Consider the following 21,331-nt stretch of genomic DNA (forward strand, 5'->3'; position numbering starts at 1 on the left):
GAGAGCAGCGCTCGCTCTGTCCTTCAAAAGGGAAGCTTTTCATGACTCCTTCCATACTGTAATTATTCCAACTGGATATGAGCTATTGCACTTATTGGCTAGGGCAAGGCACCGGCTGTCTCCTCTCTCATTGGCTGCCTGGACGCCCCTCTGCAGCCTCCCATTGGCTGCCTGGAGGAGAGTGGGAGGAGAGCTCACCCCCATCCTCTCCCTGTGGCAGAGTGTGTAAATGTAAAGACTCTTTCTCTGCCTATTATCTGAGTGACTCTGGGTTTTGGTGTCTGCCTCCGAGCGCGTGTGTCAGAGTGTGTGTATGTTGGAGGGAGAAAAGAGATAAAGGGAGAGAGAGAAAGGGAGGGAGAGGCAAGCAGCGTTTCTTCTCCCCCCTTTAGCCTCCCCGTCTCCCTGCTCCCTGTCACTCCATCCTTCCTCCCCTCTCCTGGACCACCCTCCAGCCCTGCTTCGAGCCGGACCGAGACCCCCCTACCACCCAGACCACCCCGGGACCCTTTGACTCTCCTCACTTCTCCATCCCACCGACCACAACCTCTGAGCAGGTAAGACTCTGCTTATTTCAGCACATGCTTTAAAAGTAGTTGCTGCCCTCTCCTCTCCTCTCCTCCTTCTCCACTCACTTCAAACTGCTGCTCCTGTTTGTGTTTTCTTTCCTCTCACTTGGCCTCTCCGCTCTTCCTGTATGCATATTTCAAGTTTTTCCCTGCAGCACTTCTGCCCCTGTCTGAAAAGTGACACAGTTGCAGGAGATGATATCAGTGAGGTCAGGTGAGGTATTTTTCTTCCTCCTCCTGATATTCTACCCTGATATCAACTTCCTCCTCCCTGCCTACCGTGTAATCTCCCCATCTTCTCTCCTCGTGTCTTTTGCAATCTCATACCCTCCAGCTTCCAGCGCGTGCAAATTCAGCCGGAAAGTAAATCAAGTCTTTTATTTTTAAGTCTGCCGCGAGCACAAGTTGACAAGGACAACATGCTGTGTTTTGGTTCTGGAAAAAAGCATCTCTAATTGATTTTTGAAAAGTGTTTATGTTAGTTAGGTGATGGCTATTTATAGATGCTGACGTGCCCGGCACACGTGCTTCCGCTAGGCCACTTCCCTAATGCCGGGACAGAACGCAGCACTGTCCACTGGCTCCAGAACGCATGACATTGCACAAAGTGTAATGACTTTACAAGGCAGTGACTTGCTTGATTGAATCGAGCAATCTTTCCAGCAGGCGAACTCCAATATTAACATGGCCCATAAAGCATTCCTGGCAACAGTAGTGGAGAAAAAAACTGCTTAGTTCTCCATCCGCACATCCTGTACTTTACCAGGAAGGGGAAGTGGATTTTGTGTGTGTGTGTATGTGTGTGTGTGTGTGTGTGTGTGTGTGTGTGTGTGCGCGTGCGCGGGAGGGAGACAGAGATACTGCTAAAGTGCTTTAGACATCAATACTTCCAGCTCTGGGTTTTTTTTAAGCCACTCCTTCATATCTTGAAGATTGGATCTTACAACAATGTCAACAGCTGAGGAAATGCTTCACCTGATGCGGTGCTTTGTTTCTTTGGAGGGGTTTTCTGAAGAGGTGGGTGTTTAAATATAACTGAAGAGCAAAGATAAATCAAAGTCTGAGTCCTTTACCACAGATTATTATTTGATCATTCTATTTCTAATCGTAAAGTCTGTCAGATTACCTGGAAAGCTGTGAGTGTGACTCTTACTGTAGTTTGATCATCAGATGTGAAAGCACCACGTCACAGGTCAGATCTCCTTCATTTACAAGTTTATATTCTGTCGAAATATTAGCTGCTATATTTATGTGACTTTCAACTTCTTTCTCCAGCAGACAGTTTGACCTTTCTGTCTGTGATAATCATTTTCTAATTTAGACAAAAGGAGCATCTGTGACAAAGCCTTTTGGGAAATAGGGGTCTTCCCAACAGGGGCGCCTCAGGGGAGAGCAGCTTTCACTGAAAGGCTTTTATTGTGATAGGTTGTGTGTGATCTGCACTCCCTGACTCTGAAAATCTGACTGTGAGCATTTTTGCATATTTATGATGTTTTTGACCATAAATATGTCCATGAAGAGGATATTTATGATGTTGTTGACTGGCTTCACAGATTCACTCAATCAGCTGTTGGGCTGTTAGTTTATTAGGAAGTGTAAATTGGGTGTCTTTTACTCCTTGATGAAACAGGGAGCTGTTTGTCTGTGCTATCCCTCAGATTGTCATCTGGTTTTGGGCCAAATGCTGAAGCAAAGTCACAACTGCTCTAGTTTGTATTAGTTTTAACACAGAAACGGGTTGATCCAAGGCCTTTAAACTATAGAAGAGACCAGAATGAATGAAATGATACTTGCTCATTCGGAAAATACATGAAAATATTCAGTTGCATATTGTGAATTATGTTGCGTTTTCATGAATGAATGGATGGCGTAGGCTACAGTATCAAAGATAAATTATTTCTTAGTCTGAGAGCGGCTCTTTCACACTAACACTTAAAAATTAATTCATGGGATCTCCACTGCGTCAGGTCAGAAACCTTTCCATCTTCTGAAACTGACTACTTTCTTTAAATTGCCACAAGTAACACAAACCAGGTTAATTTGAGGATTAATAATGTAGAAAATTCACTGTAGAGCCGAGAAGGAAAATAAAATGGCCTTGCTTTCCTCCACATAAGTCTTTTTTTCCTCGCCACTTCAGCCCAGCAGCTCTTATGCAGCTATATTTAATGCACTTACTGCACGTCAACTTTTTCAGCGTAAGCTCTCATAAGAATGCATACGTGAAATCCCTTGTAGAATGAGATATTTATGAGCCTCGCCGATGTGTTTGTGCACTTGCATGCCTTCAAAAGCCACTGCTTCAAGCTTAAGTTGAGCGGCGCACAGTTAATGCAGACAATGAGTGTGGCTCGCCACGTCAGACCCATTTTTACACCTTCACGTCACATAATGCCACAGACGTCAGTTCAGGACACTAGGTGTTGTGAAAGTATGGCAATTGATTAGAGCAAAACACACAAATGAAGAGTTGAAGTGGCAGCGAGTGAAACGTGAGTAGACGGGCTTTTGTTTTTTTTTTTTATACTGTCACTGAGAGAAGACGGATTAAAGCTGAGGACGATAGCGTACCACTCACTGGTTGATCATGGGATACTTGCTCATAATTATTCCAGTATATCCTGAGCAATTATATATATAAATAAATATATTCCTTACAAACATATTCCTCAAAATCGTTCTCAGTGCGTGCCTGTTTCCACCACTAATCTTTCATTTGGAAGAAGTGCACTATAAAAAGAGGGGTCGCATGTATTCAGTATATTCAGTAAGCCCCACTTCCTTCTATGTAAAGCCAGTGCTCCGCAAGCAGCTGGCCCTTTGTGCCTTGGCTCAATCGAGCCGTTCCGGATCTCCTGCTGGCCTGGCTCAGTCCTGGGTAGGGACTGGCTCAGTGTGAAAAAGGCCACTGACACATGGCTGCCGTCTTGGTAGCGGTCACACAGAGACCGAGGGCAAATGGACGCAGACAAAAGGGCTGTAGAGGAATGACTGTGTTTGGTCTGTGTGGTGCTGACTGTAGACTTAACATGATGCAAACTAACTGTACACTGGAGACTAAAGAGGAATTACATCCAATAACTTCATAATTATGAGTAAATGATTAAACTTTCATGCTGTCTGTGAATCACTATTTGGTATTTTATTTGTAATTGTAATTTGTAGTACTTTTAGAGTACATCTTTGTCACATGCTTTCAATCTAAATTTGAACATATTACAGGTTTTTATCCAGATACTGCAAAATGAGTAGTAATGAAATATTGAACATGGCCTACGTGGTCAAAAATAACCTTTAAAAACACTGTATTTTGGTAAACAAGGAGCATCAGTAATAGCAAGTTATATATTTTGGTTATTTCTGATTTTAAAAATCTGTGAATATATCAGTTTTTTTACTATTGAAACTATATTTTCAAAAACTTTTGGAAATTAGAGTCAAAACAAAAACCTATTTCAACTATCGTGTTTTTAATGACTTTAAGGGAATTTACTGATCAATTTTCCCTTTTAGAATTGAGACTGAATTATTAAAATATCTTATTAGGATCTTTTATTCAAATGTATTGATTATTATTTGCTCTTGGGTGCTGGACTTTTTGGGATATTAATATTTTTTTTTAATTTTTCTTTCATTTAATCATAGTTTGTTTTTAATTTACGTTGTTAGACTTTTAAACAAATAACACTATGTCCTGTAGAGGGCCGCCCCTTGTCTCTACATGCACTTTTACTCCTCCTCACTTCTCTCATAAATTCACACAGTTTGCTCTCGGCTTGTAAATGGAAACTTCGTTTTTCTCCACTTTCTTAGCGTTTTAGAAACGTTGCCTCCATCATAGTTCAGAATGATGTAGACATGGCATGATGTTTTTTTCGGGTGTGAAATGTGATTAATTAATTAAGGTTGTCCTGATTAATTATATGAACCACCTGAAATGAAGACACAGCATATACGGACCGTTTAGTGAAAGGGGTTCATCATCTGGGCTCATGGCTGGATGACCCCATGGATCCCTGGGTTTTTAAGGTCAAAGAGCCGACCCCCTGCTTGACCATGATGAAACTGCAGGTACAGCCCTACTCCACTCTGTTTGTCTCATTACAATAGCTGGTGATTGTTGCAGTGATATCTACACTAATTTGCATTTGTTGCTTCACCCCGGTGTTTCTCTTTGCCTAACTGAACAGCAGCGTACTTCACACAGCTGGGTCTGTCTGAATCACAGGGAGCCAGCTGTGCACCTGTTGTTGGTAGCCTACACACTGCTCTAACTACTGGACTTTCCCTATTCATTCCTACCTTTTCTGTGCATGAGCACATGCTGGCATGACTCTAGGCAAGCCGGACATGAGGGGGGCGAACATGCAGACCTATGGACGAGCCTCTACAGGGCCTGCATGTTAGTACAGATGAGCCTGACATGAACACTGCCATAAAACTCTCCCCTCTCTCTCAACATAATCAGTGTTATCTTATCCCCTTTGGTGGAGTTCTGATCCGAGGTCAGGGGCCAGGGCTGGGGGCGTTATGTTTTCAGGCTGTGCGTCCGTACATCCGTCCCATTCTTGTGAACGCGATATCTCAGTAATGTCTTGAGGGAATTTCTTAAAAAAAAAACATTCACAAGGAGTCAAGGATGAACTGATTAGATTTTGGTGGTCAAAGGTCAAAGGTTGAGGTCATGGTGAACAAACAAAACATGGTTTTGGCCTCGTGAAACGCAATATCTCGAGAACTCCTCAAGGGAATCCCTTCAGATTTGGCATAAACGTTCACTTGGACTCAAGGAAGGAACAGATTAAGCTTTAGTAGTCAAAGGTCACGGTCAGTGTGACCGCACAAAACACACGTTAGCCATAACTCGAGACTTAACAGCAATTCTGACAAAATTTCACACAAATGGTTAATATTTTATATGACTGTGGATAAACAGGGATGTAACCTGAAACTAATCTGAGTGGAGGAGGCAGACAACTGTGAAGGCGTACCAAAACCACACATTTTTCTGCCATTCCTAGGCATGACACAATGTTGCAATGACCTATATGTAAATGTTTCTTTTTTCTTTTTCATTTATGTTACCTTCTAGTAGGGCTGTCACTTTTTCATTAAGTTAGGTTTAAAAACAGGCAAATAGCTGGGTCATGATATAGATGAAGCCAAACCAACAATGAAACCAACAATTAATTCATCCTGTAAGTATTGTCTGTGTAGCGACAGCCTGATACAGCAGTTTAATGAAATCCATCAGTGTCCGAACACAATGAAAATGATTGTATCAGGTGACGTACTATATTCCTTTATTGTAATGATCAAGTGGAGTTCATTCTGAACTGTGTTTTTGACTTCTGGACAGTAGCGGCTCCACGCTGGGCAGACGTCACCGAGCGTGTCCAAGAACACAGTTCCGTGTTTACACAATGTAAACCACCACACCCACAGCCACATAAACCTATTTCAAATATTCTAGTTCCTGTCAACGACTGCCGGCGCTCAGTTTGTTTTAGCAGCCAGTATGAGCATGTACGGTTAGATCCGGGGAATCAGACTCGCGGTAGTTGATCAGGCACTGACAGCAAACTGTGCAAACAATCCATTGGGTATTCCCGCAGCCACTGTCTGTTTCCTACCTCTTGCTCCCTGTTTCATACTCACTTGATTGGTAAGCAGCTTTCTGTCACTGAGCAGGGCTGTAAACGTAAAACACAATCCATGCAGCGACATAATTCATATCAGAATGCGAGGGTTGGGGGTGTGACGCATTGCCAGAGGCTGAAATTGAACATGGCACCTTTTAAAACTTGAAGCTCTTGGGGAGAATTATGATCTGTGAAAACTGAGGGCCTTTTTGTCGTTGCGCAAAGCCACTGGCTGATGTAATTTAAGCTAGTGAAGGGTTGCAAGATCAATCAGGGAGGATGAAGACTTGGGAGGAGGGGAAAATGGAAGAGGCTGAGCGTTAAGAAGGGAAAGGTGGAGCAGGAGCGGAGCTTTAGCCTTCCATGCTGCTTTCCTAACATCACCCCGGGTGGTCAAGTATGGTCATAAATACGCAGCCTCCCTGCCCCCTGTGCTGGTGCTATTTTTATACTCGCTAATACATGGGGGTTTGGGGAACCAGCTCAAGAGGTGAAGTGACAAGGAAATATTATTGTTGGCTTCGAGTTAAGAGAGCTGTGGTGATTAAAGGACTGTGCACATACCCATGGAGGAGTGCTGTGGCAGAATTAGCCTCATGTTGTTATTTTTTTTATTAGATTAGAGCTCGAATGCGCTCATTTATGACTCTGGCTCGGCTCTGACAAGCATTTCTATATTAGGTCGGTTTTCTGATTGTGACTGTGTTTTGGTTTAAGATACAATAAAGCTGAATCAGAGGTGAAAGGTTCAGCTACAGGTCTGCAGAATGATGAGCTCTACTTCCATGTTGTTCTACGGCTGATTTTTAGGTTTTAAAGACAGTGTTCAGCGACATGTTTCATTTACAGCACTGTACGTCTGTTTCCATACTTGAGAGGTCGGGCCACTTTGTGCAGAGTTCTTCTTTTCTTGGTGAAATTAAAAGCAAAGCTGTGACAGTTTCCCCAAGTAATTTGCTGAAAGTAGCACGATGCTTGAAAATCCTTGTGCTCATGGAAACAGACTGAAATTAAAGAGAAGATTGAGATGCGTCACCAGACCGAAGGCAGCAGTTTGACATTTGATAAGCACAGCGGATAGAAAGGTGCTCGAGCAGATACCGGCCATCAGCCTTGACCTCTGACAGAATGGGTTCAGTTTTTAACCCATGTCATGAACGATTCTGTCACTGGTTTTATCTGTCTCTCTTTGTTTTTAATGTTTTTTTTTTGTTTTTTTTTCATTTCAACTACCTGAAGATCTTTAACTTTAAATCTTTTAATGCAATAAACAGGTGTAAGTTTAGACTTTAGATGCAGTCACATACTGAAACCCGGAGTAAGATAGAGAAGCATAATGCATACCTTGTCTGTGTAATTAAATTAATTATTTAGAGGGCTGCGTGGAACTGTTTTTTTTTTTTTTTTTAATCCTGCACCCACCCACTGACTCAGATTTTCCAACCCCTCCCGCCGATCCCTGCAGAGCTTCAGTCCTGTCTGGAAAGTTTTGCCTGCACCACCCCGCAGGCAAAAATATTTCATCTGTGATAGTTTGACCTACAAATCCGTCCTGCTGCTCTATAGCATCCATGTCATTATGTATACATGTAATTCCAGCTCTTATCACTTCTCCATAAACCGCCGTTGTTCTTCTGAGATTGTCTTTATAGCCTGAACTGAACGATGAATGGGAGTATTCTGACCCTGAGTAAACAAAGAGGTTCCAGTTAGCGTCTGACGTCTCTGATTTTAGTAATTACCGTGTGGTCGGAGCACAGGCCGACAGACACACAGGCAGACTGCTGCAGTGAAGGACCTTAAATAGATAAACAGGAGAGGATCAGGCTAACAGACAGACAGACGGAGGGGCAGGCATGTAGGCAAGTACCGACTTACATATAGGTAGCAACGCAACGGGAAACAATGTGGACACTGACTGTGGAAAAGAGGCCAATGACTGGAAAATGGAAAACAGGTGAACCAGTGGATATGGAGACAGGAAGACTGGTGGGCGGCTGGAGTATGAAAGGAGACTGTACTGGGTGGGTGGGGGGACCAGGCAGGAGGGGGTGACAGATCCGGATGAGGGCACCAGAGAGCCCAGAGACGGATCGTGACACGTTGATAATCTAAATCAGGCTGACAGTTCAGCAGTGCTGGACCGGCTGCAGACAGCAGGGTCTCATATTGTGCACTGGGTCATGACTGAGAACACTTGGCTGCGTTTTTCATAAAACAATGTAGATTACACATTCGTTCACCGCGATGCGGAAAGTATTTGTAGAATGTGCAGAGAATTGTTGTACTTTGACGTAGTTCCACTGAACATGATGATTCACATGAAATAAAGACGTGAGGAAAATTCATTGTGTCCCCTTTAAAGAAAAAAAAAAAACAGACGTGTCTGCAGCTTACAGTGAAAATGCACGTCAGGTGATGTCAGGAGAAAGTGTAACAGATATTCTAAAGCTCATCTCTTAGCCTGGGCTCTTGGCACTCACCACTGCCTCTCAGCGGTTTTGCTTGATTAAAAAGCACCCAGGAGTTTGTAAGCGCGTGGTAGGTGCGAGCGCACACCCCGACAGCTTAACATACTGATTATTCAAGCCTCTTAGGCTAAGCCACGGCACTCGAATGATGAACGTCAACTCCCCTCTCTCCCTCACACAGTCTCGATTTCTCCCACTCTTTTATTCTTGGTTTGAAAGAGTGGAAAGCCAGTGACAGCTTGCAGAAGGCAAACCTGTTGTCTGGGAAGCAGAGGGGATCAGTGACACAGTGATTCATACACTGCCGAGGCTTTATTTAGACATAATCCACCCAGCATAGGGTCCTCGCTTGCAACTTTTATCATGGAGCTGGGTAGCTGTAGCCGGGGTATTGTCCTTCACTGTGGTCCACGGGGAAAGTCCCTCCGCTGAGGTTTAAGGCATTAGTGTTTACATTTGTGTCGTCCCAGCGGAGTCAACACATCTCTAAACACTACTATTTCTCCATCACAGCAAAATTATACCACATTTCTTGACATGGCTAGTGACCGCTCAGTATACTTCTACACATACAACCACCCTATTCACTGTGGCGGCATTACGGCGTCCACATCACTGTCTCTGAAATCTCATTCTGACTGTTTATTCAGAAGTTTGTGTTTCCGGACATTTTCGCTTTGGTAACAACGAACACGGGGAATATTTAGTATCTGTTGTTTATCGTGAGTTGCGCCGCAGTGAAGGCCGTCCCTCTTTGTATCTGGGCTGTGTGTGGAAGTCCTCCCAGCTTGCCGGCCAGGCCTCGGATGCTACCGCCGAGCTGCACCTGACCAACAGATTGGCCCCAGCTGGAGGCTGAGGGAGGAACACAGACACAGCGGACGCTTATAGTGATTCAGCTGATAGTGTGGACGTGTGCGGTGGAAGAGTGCAGGTCATCAATATATGGTTCAGTTAAAAAAAAAAAAAAAAATGCTGATAACAACTGGGCACTGCGGTCTCTGGAGTAAGAACACGGTGTTTGTGGGGAACTATATTCAGTCACAGACTTTGTGTGCTAATGAGCACTTAGGTCCCCAGGAGAGTGAACGTGGGACTGTCTCAAAATAATCCTGTATGGTGTTTAATCGCCATAAAGGAGCATGTCACTCACTGCAGCGATGTGTTTGGACAACAGCAGAGCTCTGTGGCACAGAGGAGAAAGAAATATCACACTTTAGCTACACATGCAAAACCTATTGATCGATTAATTGTTGCTTTAACTCGATATTGAGCAAATATAATTAAAAAGGGCTTTGTTTGTCCTGTTCTTCATTGTTTGTTTTTAGTTACAGTTTGGACTCTCTACCCCTGGAAGTGTGTGTATGGCCTGCAAACACTCTATTACTCTCACAAAGAAGATACAATCTGTGAAATTATATTTGCATAGTTTTACAGGCAATAAAATATTCAACAGTCAATAAGATAAGACATGAAAAATCTCAACATCTCAGCAAATCTCATTATGGGCGATCAGACAAAAGCTAAACTTAGCAGAAAACGTACTGAGCCAACTGCAGCAGGACGGGACATCTATGGCAGGAACTCAGCACATTACTGAATTAAGATATAGATTTTTTTTTTTATTTCCTGTTGTTATCAGACTTGGACTTTCCTACATGGCTAGCGTCTATTAAACCTGTGAATTTCTAAGCATGTGGTTTCATATTTCTCCGTGCTCAGTCCTTCCCCTTTGTATTATCCCTCTCTTTTAGGTTAGGAAGAAAGGTATAGCAGTGCTTTCTGTTTCCCTGACACACTTTTCCTCAACACTGGCTTTAGTTTTTTTTCAAATTATTTTTATTTTATATATATATATATATATATATATATATACACATATATATATATATATATATATATTGTGCTGCTCCTGAAGCATCCGCAGAAGAGGCTGCTAAGTCAGCGAGAACGCCGCCGAGTGAGCTTAAGCAGATGTAGAAAATGAGGTGAGCGCTTCAGGAGCTTGAGAAAACACTTCCCTGGGTTGCTGCTGCTGCTGCTGCTGCTGCTGCTGGCGTGTACTCAGCGTCTTAGGTAGTGGGTTTGATGGGGAGGGCAGTCGTGATGAAATGGGGCAGGTCTGAGAAAAAAAAAAAAAAAAAAATGGGGAGCTTACAATCCCATTAGCTCAGGCTGTGATTTCCACCTCCCCATATGGAGAACCTAATTTATTAATCACTAACAATTTCAGAGACTTCCATCATGTGCTATTAGGAGTAACATTTGGATGATGAGTATTATTTTGGTGCATCCAAAGTGTACAAGGACTCCTGTAAAACTAACTGCCAAAAACAATGTCACCTCACAAACACGCCTTGTTGTGCCCTCCTTTCTCCCTGTCTTCCTGTTTCTTTCCACATTAGGAAAGAGGAAATGCTCTTAAACCATCCCTTCTTCCTCCATTATTCATTTAATGGAATACTGAAACTGTGTCAGTGCAACTACTCCGATAATGTAGCAGACCTGGAGTGCAACAGTGGCTTTCCCCTCTCATTTTTTGCCCTGTACCTTTTTTTTGCTTTCTTGTTTGCACAACATGACCTTGTCCCCTTATCTCCTCTCGTAATACGTTGTCACCTGATGACAGGGGAGCCACGACATTTTGAGACACACATTATCTGTTTCAGATCAGTGCTAAACAATGATGGAAATAACAGCTAAAACCAAGTGTTGTCTTCTTAAGAGCGTGACTCAGGCGTAAAAAGATTCACTTCTAATTAGTAGAAACACAACTCTTCTGCATCATCTTCAATGACACTGTGACACCAAGTGGAGCACAATAACTGTGAGAACATCCTCTTTTTTATCTCCTTTTTTTTTTTTTTTTTGCCATTTTGCGCTGCTCTTTGTGAGCTGAGCCACAATCTGTTTCCCTGCAGGCGAATCAGAAGTGGAGGCAGATTATTTAACCAGCATGGTGTGATCTCCACGCACACCCAGATTTGATGGAACTTGATCCACTGGCTAATTCGCTTTCCTCATTTCTGCAAGAGGGAGCCGTATGACATCATGATTACCCCCCGCCCCGCAATCATCTCACCACACACGATCATATTCCCTCTCGTCACATGCAAACCTTGTGTACTTCAGTTGTTGTGGGAATTTCAGTGTGATTACTTTTAAGGGTTAAGATGATCTCTTAGGGAAACCCTTTGAATTATGGGGTAAATATGCATGGATGTCAAGCTAGCAAAGTGCTATACATGTCTCTATACATGTCAAGAATATACAGTGTGTGTGTGTGTGTGTGTGTGTGTGTGTGTGTGTGTGTGTGTGTGTGTGTGCGCGCGTTGTGTGTTTGTGTGCACAATGTGGAAAATTTCCTACATTCAGATGTAGGAGGGTCTTAATTTTCCCCTCCTCTTTGGGATTAAGTGGTTAAAGACTGGAACATCAAAGAGTTCTGGTGTTGTCTCCACGCCGAGGAAAGGCTCCGTGCTGAAGGTGTGAAGATGTCAAATGCTGCTTAACGACACAGGATATTAGGCTTCCCTTGACAGATATGTATAAGATACAGACACAACCATTTTGAGCACACGCATTAAACCCACATATCACACACCATCCGGCTCTATTTCAGCCGAATTGGTCTGAAGACATTCACATGCATGTTAGCATCTGGACAATCACACACTGAGGTCTCCATAAACAGGGTGACGACAGCATTTGTATCTTCACGTTAATCCTTCTAATATCTGCTCATCGGTGCAAAATGCAGCTTGAAGGTTTTAGGGATTTTAGACAATTTTACCTTTGATGTGTTGCTCCATTCATCTGCATGTGCATCACAGTGCCACTGCTGTCAAAAGGTCCTCTCAGCCACTGACCTCATTACTGTGGGTAGATCAAACAGTCTCTTTATCAGATTCTATCTAACATTTAGCAACGGCGTTCTCAGCTGCAGGGTCACAACACCACAGGGGGTTGATGGATCATTTTGTTTGCTAAGCATTTTTTGGGGGAATAAAAAAACCTTCAGTTACATTTTTTTATTTTTTTTTTGACTACTCTTCGGCCAGGGACACTCTGTGGCATGTCTTCGTTTTCATTTCTGCACATGTTAATATATTAGAGTGGACACGCTGCCTGCGTGACACGTGCGTCTCATGTGGCTGCGTCGCGTGATCTAGAGATTCGGCGTCTTGCCTATTTTTCACAGGTGATGTGCACATCTCGCAGCAAAAATACTCAGAGAAAAGACCTGTTGATAGTCATATTGACATCATAGCAGCGATATTAGATAAAGTTGACACATTCTACTATAGTTACCTATGTCTAGGCTGAATCTGAATGTGCCACAGACATGAAAAAATTTAAATATATTTTTTAACCATTGTAGCAGCTGCATATGGAGACAGTGATATTTCAGAGATGTTTTCTGTCTAAAATTCATCAGAAATTAATTAATAATGAAGAGAGCGTGTTTCTCCGCAGCCGCCCCACTCACGCAATGCAGGCAGTGTGTTCCCAGCGATAAGCTACGTCAACTACATTTTAGATTTGTAGTCTTCTGCTATGTTAACGCCTGGCATCCACACTACTTTTCAAGACCCTATAATGAGTTTTGGAAACACCGTTGACCCTGTTTTAGTTTGAAAACTCTGGGGTTGAGTTTTAGTTGGGAAGGGAAAATATGGAGACCTTTGGAAACAATGACGTAAACACCCAACTCGCTCCCTGAAAGCAACATCGATAATGACTTACAAGCTTTACTGACTGTTGTCTTTGGTAGCAGCTGTCTTTGTTGTGCTGTTAAATTCTGCATTTTGATGCTACAGCTGTCTTTGTTTTTCTTCATTTGCAGCATTTCCTGCAACTACCCACCTGCAGAGTAGAATATCTGCTTCCAGTTTACACTACCACTAAATTATCCGGATAAATATATAACAACTATAAGAGTATTATATATATATATATATATATATATATATATATATATATATAATGCACTGATATTCCATTCATGTCAGTGGTTTCACTATTCTGCTGTCAGATACCAGTAACACGTCATGAAAGCTAGCAGTACACCAACAAAGGCACTAAAGAATAAAGACTGCAAGCCAGCAAATACAGGTATAAAGATTGCAGGATATAATACATTTTTTTTTAAATTGTCTTTGCAAATTTGTAAGGAGAAAATGCATTCATCACATTCAAGGATACTCACAATGTGTTTTGGTGAAAAACACTGTTTGCTTACATCACAATTACTTGGTACTTTAAGGAAGTGCAGCACATACAGTATGTGCCAAATATATTTGTAGTAATTAAGAAAAAGTGTTGACAAATTTTCCCTATCACATAGTTTGTCCACCAGAGAGCACTAACACGCACTGCTCAATATACACGATACATGCACACAAAAACATTTTGTTAGGGCTTCTGTAAAAATTAGGCTGATATTGTCACATTTTTGAAATCCACTATACCGAGGAGGCCCCTGCTGCTTGGGATCTGGGCTAATACATGCATTTTGACGGATGGCTGCTTTTGTAGTTTCTTAAAAAATTACAGTTTGGAGATAAAAGGTTTTTACTGGACGTGATGATATTGTATACATATTATGATGAGGGATTACAATAAAGCATTTGTTTTGTGGGATCCCAAGACGTGACCAGCATAATGTATCTAGTATAATAACATGTTAGCCATGCTGTAATTGTCAGTGAAGTGAGTATATGAACCTGGAATCATAGCTATTAATGTAACTGTGCTAAAATAACAGCTCCTTTGTGTGCATCTGTTGTGTGCGATAGAGTGAGAGAGAGAGCGAGTGAGAAACTGAAGTGAACAACTGAGAAAAAGAAGAAAGCTGAGTTAGTTAAACATCATTAAATCTGTAACTCACCACCTTGGGGAGCAATCAGGATCCATTTGCAGTACATCTTTATAGAGGAGAAAGTCAGGTAATGCACCCTGTCAGAAAAATTGACTGGTCAACAGTTTGCAACTGGTAATTTATCAGATTTATTAAAGCTGGCACTTTTCATCTGCAGAAAAATTGTAGCAGTAAGGGGAAACACAGCTGTGCAATTTCCATGCACATGAGGGCCCATGTCTCACGATGCATGAAAGATATTTTGGCTGACTGTGTATTTATAGAGAATAGGGGCACATTGAACAGCTTAATAAGGCACATTATAGAAATCCACTTCCATTTAATCAGAAATATAACTGAGATAAGAACATCATTAGAGAAATAAGGATGTTTGCTTCTTCCCCTCTACAGATGTGTGCAGGACTACCGCAGGAATTATATTCATTTTACTCATACAGCACACAGGAATAAGCTAAACTATAATTAGAGTGATGATGTGGAAAAAACACTGATAAAATAAAATTGGCATTAGTTTCAACCTTTGTGTTCACTGAAGACAAGAAAAACTCCTTACATCATATATACTTTTACAGATAGACAAGCAGAGCTGTAGCACAGACCCCCCCCCACCCCCACTACCTCAATGTGCAATTCAGCTCTTTACTGCACTGAGGAGAAAAATGGACCAGACTATAACATACCTTTTCACAACAGTAGTTCATTTTAGGACAATTTAAGAGAGGCTACTACCTCTCTTAAATTGTTCTAAATTGACCGGTCCTGTCTCATGGTTTTGAGCTGCCTGTCTTTCCTGTGCTGAAACTCTCTCTTCTCCGTCTTGCTTTCCATTCTTGGCTGAAGAAGTATTAGGATTATTCCTTTGAACTGACAGTAAACAAATTAAATGTGCAGTACAGAGGAACCATATCTATAATATCTCTTCTATGGCAATCTTCACAATATTTACCATTAACTGACAACGGCACACCAGTGACGAAGCAGAATCCTGTATTTTCCTGTCTCAATATGCTGTCTCCAACTTATCAGATCTTGCACAGAAAACCCTGCACCCTGATTAACAGGAAGGAAAAGATGTTAATATGATAACTAAAAAGTAGAAAAGGCTTGGCTATGATATTACATGGTTAATTGTAAGTATGTAAATCGGATATGTCTGTGAAAGCTTTCTTTGCTAAAGGACTTTTTGAAAGCTGCTCCACAATGCACCCTAACTCCTCATCATCACACATGTTGACCGAGCTGATCAGTAAGACAACTTATAATGATACCAGATAATAAATCAGTGTCATTTGCCCGATTACTTGCTACTGCTGCCTATTAACGCTTAGGAAGAAAAGGCTGCTGAAGTTTAGTTTCCACACACATCTGCATGTGTATATAATATCATAACTGATCTCAGAACGGTGGGCGCTGGGTCAAGGACAGCTTGACGAGTCCACTTGTCTATAGCTAGCTACAGCTAATCACCCGTCAAAGAGCCCAGGATTATCCTCAATGCACAAAAATGTCCCCCAAAAAAGCTGCTCCCCTCTCTGATTGTTAAACCAACAGGATGTTGTCAACAAGACACAGTCACGCCGACAAATATAACAGTATATAAATAAATATAACAGATACAACTGGTAGTTGGGTGGTAGTACAGCCAGCTTTCACAGCTGCCACAAGTGGGCAGTAAATTGCAAGATGAACTCACACAGGCATCAGATCGTTTATGGGACAGAAAGCTGTTCTGAGATGTAAGGAGAGATATCGCTTCCACTTGGGTATTTGTTCTGATCGATTTCTATTTGTAGCTTTAACTGGTCCAGCTCTGTCTTGCCCTGACGGCACTCCACTATATAAGTATACACAGACAGTTAACTGGTTGAAAAGCGACAATAATTCTGTTGTTGTATCAACATATAGAAACAGATGGTAAGCTATGAATAAACCCCACAAATGATAGAAACCAAACGAATAAAAGAACAAATTTGTCAGGCCTGGACTTGAAAGAGGACTCAGATGCAGAGTAACAATTTGGCAGACTTTATTATCTATTCCAACCTCAAGAGAGAGAGAGGGACGAAATAAAAACAGCCAAGAAAATTATCCTATAGAGAAAAATCTAATAAATAAAAAACCACTCCAAATGGAGGGACAAAACAAAACAAAAGGAATAAACCAACAGAAAATCACTCTACAAGGAGGCTACAAAAGTTGCTACAAACTTGACAAACAGAAAACTCTAGACTATCAAAATACAAACAGAAAATCACTCTAAAAGGAGGCAACTAAAACTGCTACAAACTTGACAAACAGAAAACTCTATACTATGAAAATACAAACAAAAATCACTCACTTGGAGGTAAAGAATAAGTGCGATAATGCAGAGACAAAGGTAAGGCATGGACTGTGATAGTAGGCTGGGGTGCACGACAGGACGAGACACTCTGGCACAAGACAAAGGGAGACGCAGACTATAAGACACATTAGGGCAAATGGGGAACAGGTGGACACAATCAGGAATCAGGGAAGACACTCAGACAGGTGACACATGAGGAAGGGCAAGTGACCTGAAACGAGAGGAGAGTTAACCTTTCAAAATAAAACAGGAAATGACAAGACATGGAGACAGGACAAACCCAAACTTGACCTCACCGTGTGACAAAATTTCAGTCAGAAGTCTGTCCAGAGACAAAGCGTCGGGCTTGCAGGGAACATATAGTATCAAGCCAGTTCGAAACAAACTTGTGACCGTAAATCTAAGAAATGCTCATAAAATTGATTTAGCAGGGCTGGATTGACTGCTGATCCAGGAATAAATTAGAGGTGAAACTTATTTATTGAACAAGTTGCATGTTGCGGCTGATAACGTTCAGTTCCTCTGTGCAGCAAACAACAAGAAGCTGTGGGTGAACCTGGGCTGTTAGCAGAAGATACTGTAGTCACTTTTAAAACAGGATTCACAGAAGCAGAGATGGGGAGGGAGGGTTAAGGTGTAAAGATAAATCCCAGGGCTCTTCAAGCACTGAGACTGAAAATATACTTCCTTCTTATCAGTTGTAGACTGTAATCTAAGATCATACAAACAGGTGTTTCCTTCCAATAATGCTCTTTGTAGGCCACTGAGGAATTGTCTTTGACCTGATTGGATAAAAGTGATGAGAGAGGTGTCACTAGGTCTGAAGACCCAGAGCAAAATCATGTTCATTGTTTTTGAAAAATGTATGATTAGTTCAAAATCCTCAGTGCTCGCACAGATGTCACAAAATTGGAACTGAGTTGAATGACCAGTGTGAAATGTAATTCATCAGACATGGCAACATAACAGCCCATAAAATCATCCTGACAGGCCTCAGTTTGCTCAGATATCTATCTGTGCTTTTGTCCTCGGTCTGTGTTCAGCAGACAGTCTTTCTCTCTCAGGGTTCAGCATCCACAGTGCAGAGGTTACCATTTAAAAAGTAATCATTGGTAGAAGTATATATATTTATATATGTATTTTCATAAATAACAACATAAATAAAAACATTTTTGAAGGAGCTCATGACAGCTTCCTGTGTTGCGCTGTTGCTTTTCCTTCAGGCTGTGACATAAATTACTACTTCTATGTGAATCTATGTTTGTTTGTTATTTCACCAAAATTAAAAAAAAAAAATTAAAAATGCGTTGTGAACATCAAGGCGATGTAGTAGAAAAACATACTGAATAAAGCATGGTGTTCTGGAGGACAGTTGTTGACAGATTTATACGCCATATGAACTCGTGGTTGTTGGCAGTCTGATGAAGCTCAGTTGCCAGATATGTGTGAGTGACCGTCTCAATGACCGTGTTGTGGTGACTCGTTTCGTCTCGTCTTTACCTTCAGTTTTTGTAAATGATGTCTAGCGGTTAACGCTTTTCTTTCTCTGTGTTTTTGTTCACTCTTGTGTAACTTGGTCGGTGCAGACTGTGTGAAGGCTGAGCTGATTCTGTTGGAGGAGCTGAGCCTCAGAAGCAGCTTTTCTGAGAGGGCTCTTCTCCATCTTCTCCTCTTGGCAACACAGAGCTTTTTTAACATTGAGAGCTTTACTGGCTTTAAGGTTTCAAAAGAATTTGTATTCCTCTTTATTTAAACAAATTTAAAGTGGAAATTGGTCGAGTTCAGCTCGCTATACATTTCTGTGGACTATGGGGATGTTCCTATAAATGTTAGTGGTTTCAGTTGACTCTCTCTGCTAAGCCCTGTCCCACTTAGTTACTGTTGCTATGTCTGTCAACCATGAGCTGGTTTAAAACGGAGCCTCTGGCAGGCTTTAATGTTTCTAGTGTGCTGATTTTAAAATGATTAATTAGTAATTTAATGATTCATGTTGGAGGCATGGAAACAAAAGAACAGAATTGTAAGTATTATAACAAAATGTATAAGATCAGACTGTTACTGTGTTCTATTTAGCTGCTTAGCTTACATATTTGGACAAGAAAGATTAGATTTAGAGTTATGAAATTAACTTGTAACTACACAATCTAATGCTTATGTATTTCAGGGTGAGCTCTTTGGTGCAGGCTCTATTAGGCTACTGCTATAGGTACTTGCTGCTTGTTTGTATGTTACTGTGAATGGTCATTTAGATATTTATCCCAGTTCTGAGTCTGGGTTTGTTATAGGCCCCCACGTTACTACCATGTGGTACTGGTGGTTTGAGTTTTAGCCAGGTTTTCCTTGGTACAGGCAGGTGTGTAGATTAGATTTTTTTTACAGTGTACACTGTGCTGGATAGTGTATATAGTGTGATAATGTGGAAACCATGTACCTCATTTACACTGTATTGATATACTTCATTTGGAAACTTTTTATAACTTGCTTTGGCAATACTGTACGTATGATGATAATTTAAATGTTGTGAACTGCTCAAAAGTATACACACATATTCACACAACATTCATTCATTCATTCATTCATTCATTCATTAGTCATAAACAGCTGACATTGGAGGGGCGGGGTTCACCCTGGACAGGTTGCCAATCTATCACAGGGCTGACACATAAAGACAAACAACCATCCATGCTCACATTCACACCTACGGACAATTTAGAGTCACCAGTTAACATAAAGCTGCATGTCTTTGGACTGAGGGAAGAAGCTGGAGTACCTGGAGAAAAACCCACGCAGACATGAGGAGAACATGCAAACTCCACACAGAAAGGCCCCAAATGGAAAAAGCCGCACACTACATGCAGTATACAACAGGCGCACGCCCTGGGTCTTTTCTTATCCACACAGGCACATAGCACCAGCAGACCTTACACAGACAGTTCACTACCTGACGGCAGCTGTGATGAGCAGGCAGAAAGGCGAGCCTCTCTGGGCATAAATATGTCCCGTGACAAGATATACAACTGGCAATTACATTTCCAGTTGAAGCCTGGACGATTGCTTTTTGCCCCTTCCCTGCAACTCGTGCAGGCGTGCAATACACACAGACACAAACGTGGCCTTGTGCCCATGCCTGCACGGCACAGGCACGTAAGACACACACAGTGAGGGGGTCAAAGAAAGGATATCTAACAACATGAAAATTACCTCTCATTTTAAATGAAGATTATGCAAACACCGTCCATCAATCGAGCATTGATGCTTTGTGCAGCGGAGCAGCTGCAACCTGCAACCATGGAAGCAGTCGTACTCCTCATAACTAGCAGCGTGTCCGGACAGGCACTTTAAACAGATATAAATTTGAAAAATTTTCATAAATGTTTCCCTTTAAATCAGATCTGATAGATTGGAATTCTGTGTAATATTTATATTACAGTCCAGAAGATATTTAAACCTCTTCTTCTACCAAAAAGACACTTTTTTCCATTTAACCTTTCCATAACCAAGTAGACCCAGTGAGATTCTAAATCATCTTTGAACATGAACTAGTCCTAAACAGATGTGAGGCATCATGGATAGCAGGTCGGCTGTAAGTAACATGCAGTGCTAAATAATCAAGTATCTAGGTCCCTTTACATTTGATTCAATTACAATTCAAAGTGTTGGGATTAAATCAGAAAATAATGCGAGATCATATCCACAATAAGCAAGAATTTTGTTTAGGAGACACAAAGCAAATGTACAAGCTGTGGTGTACCTGCCTCGTGCCTAATGTCAGCGGGGATATGTGCCCTAGCCTGCCTCGCCACCACAAAGGATAAGTGTGTATAAATAATGGAAAGGTAAATCAAGATGGCCACATGTCCAGCTGTGGTCACCCAAAATCTTATTAGATTTGCCCTTTTTTCTTTTTAGCTCATCATAAGCATAAAGCATGATATTTTCTTCAATATACACTATGTAAGTCATATATTATTCCACAATAAATGAATAGATAAAATGTTGTTATCAAAAGTGCTTTATGGAAAACTGTAGAGACAGAGTGAGACTAAAAAAAAGCAGAGTTGGACTTGCCCAATACGACCCAATCACTTCACTAAAACTTTAACTGTAAAACAGCAGCACACTGAAATGATGCAAGATCGCTCTTGCTATTTAGAGAAACAGCTTCTTACACAATTACTATCAAAAATGCAACACACCTCAAGTAAGGCAGCATTTACTCCTGGACCACAACTCACTTGACCATGACAGTGTATTATTATTTTTTTTTATAATTTCTCGGAGAGCACAACTCCATCCACTCCATAAACCTGATGATGTGACGCAGTTAGTTCACATCAAAGCTGCAAAAACTTCAACTCTCTACGAGAGTATGGCATTTACTATTGTGTAATAGCTGTAGAGTTGGCTTGATGCTTAAGTTTTCATAT

At 41.5% G+C, this 21,331-nt stretch overlaps 1 protein-coding gene across 5 annotated transcripts in view; it reads left to right on the forward strand.

The window, feature by feature from the left end:
• The first annotated feature begins 245 nt into the window (after nt 1–245).
• The window catches only part of pcbp3 (poly(rC) binding protein 3), a 74,628-nt gene continuing 53,542 nt past the window's right edge, over nt 246–21,331 (forward strand). For 2 of the 5 annotated variants that reach the window (XR_008828993.1, XM_056388826.1), the window contains exon 1: nt 249–557. The gene's annotated coding sequence lies outside the window, so the exon portion shown is untranslated. Of the gene's footprint in view, nt 558–21,331 lie in introns of all 5 variants that reach the window. The other 3 variants (XM_056388830.1, XM_056388827.1, XM_056388828.1) reach the window with 3 other exon arrangements.

Source organism: Seriola aureovittata, chromosome 11 (genome assembly GCF_021018895.1).
Source record: "Seriola aureovittata isolate HTS-2021-v1 ecotype China chromosome 11, ASM2101889v1, whole genome shotgun sequence".
NCBI classification, from domain to species: domain Eukaryota; kingdom Metazoa; phylum Chordata; class Actinopteri; order Carangiformes; family Carangidae; genus Seriola; species Seriola aureovittata.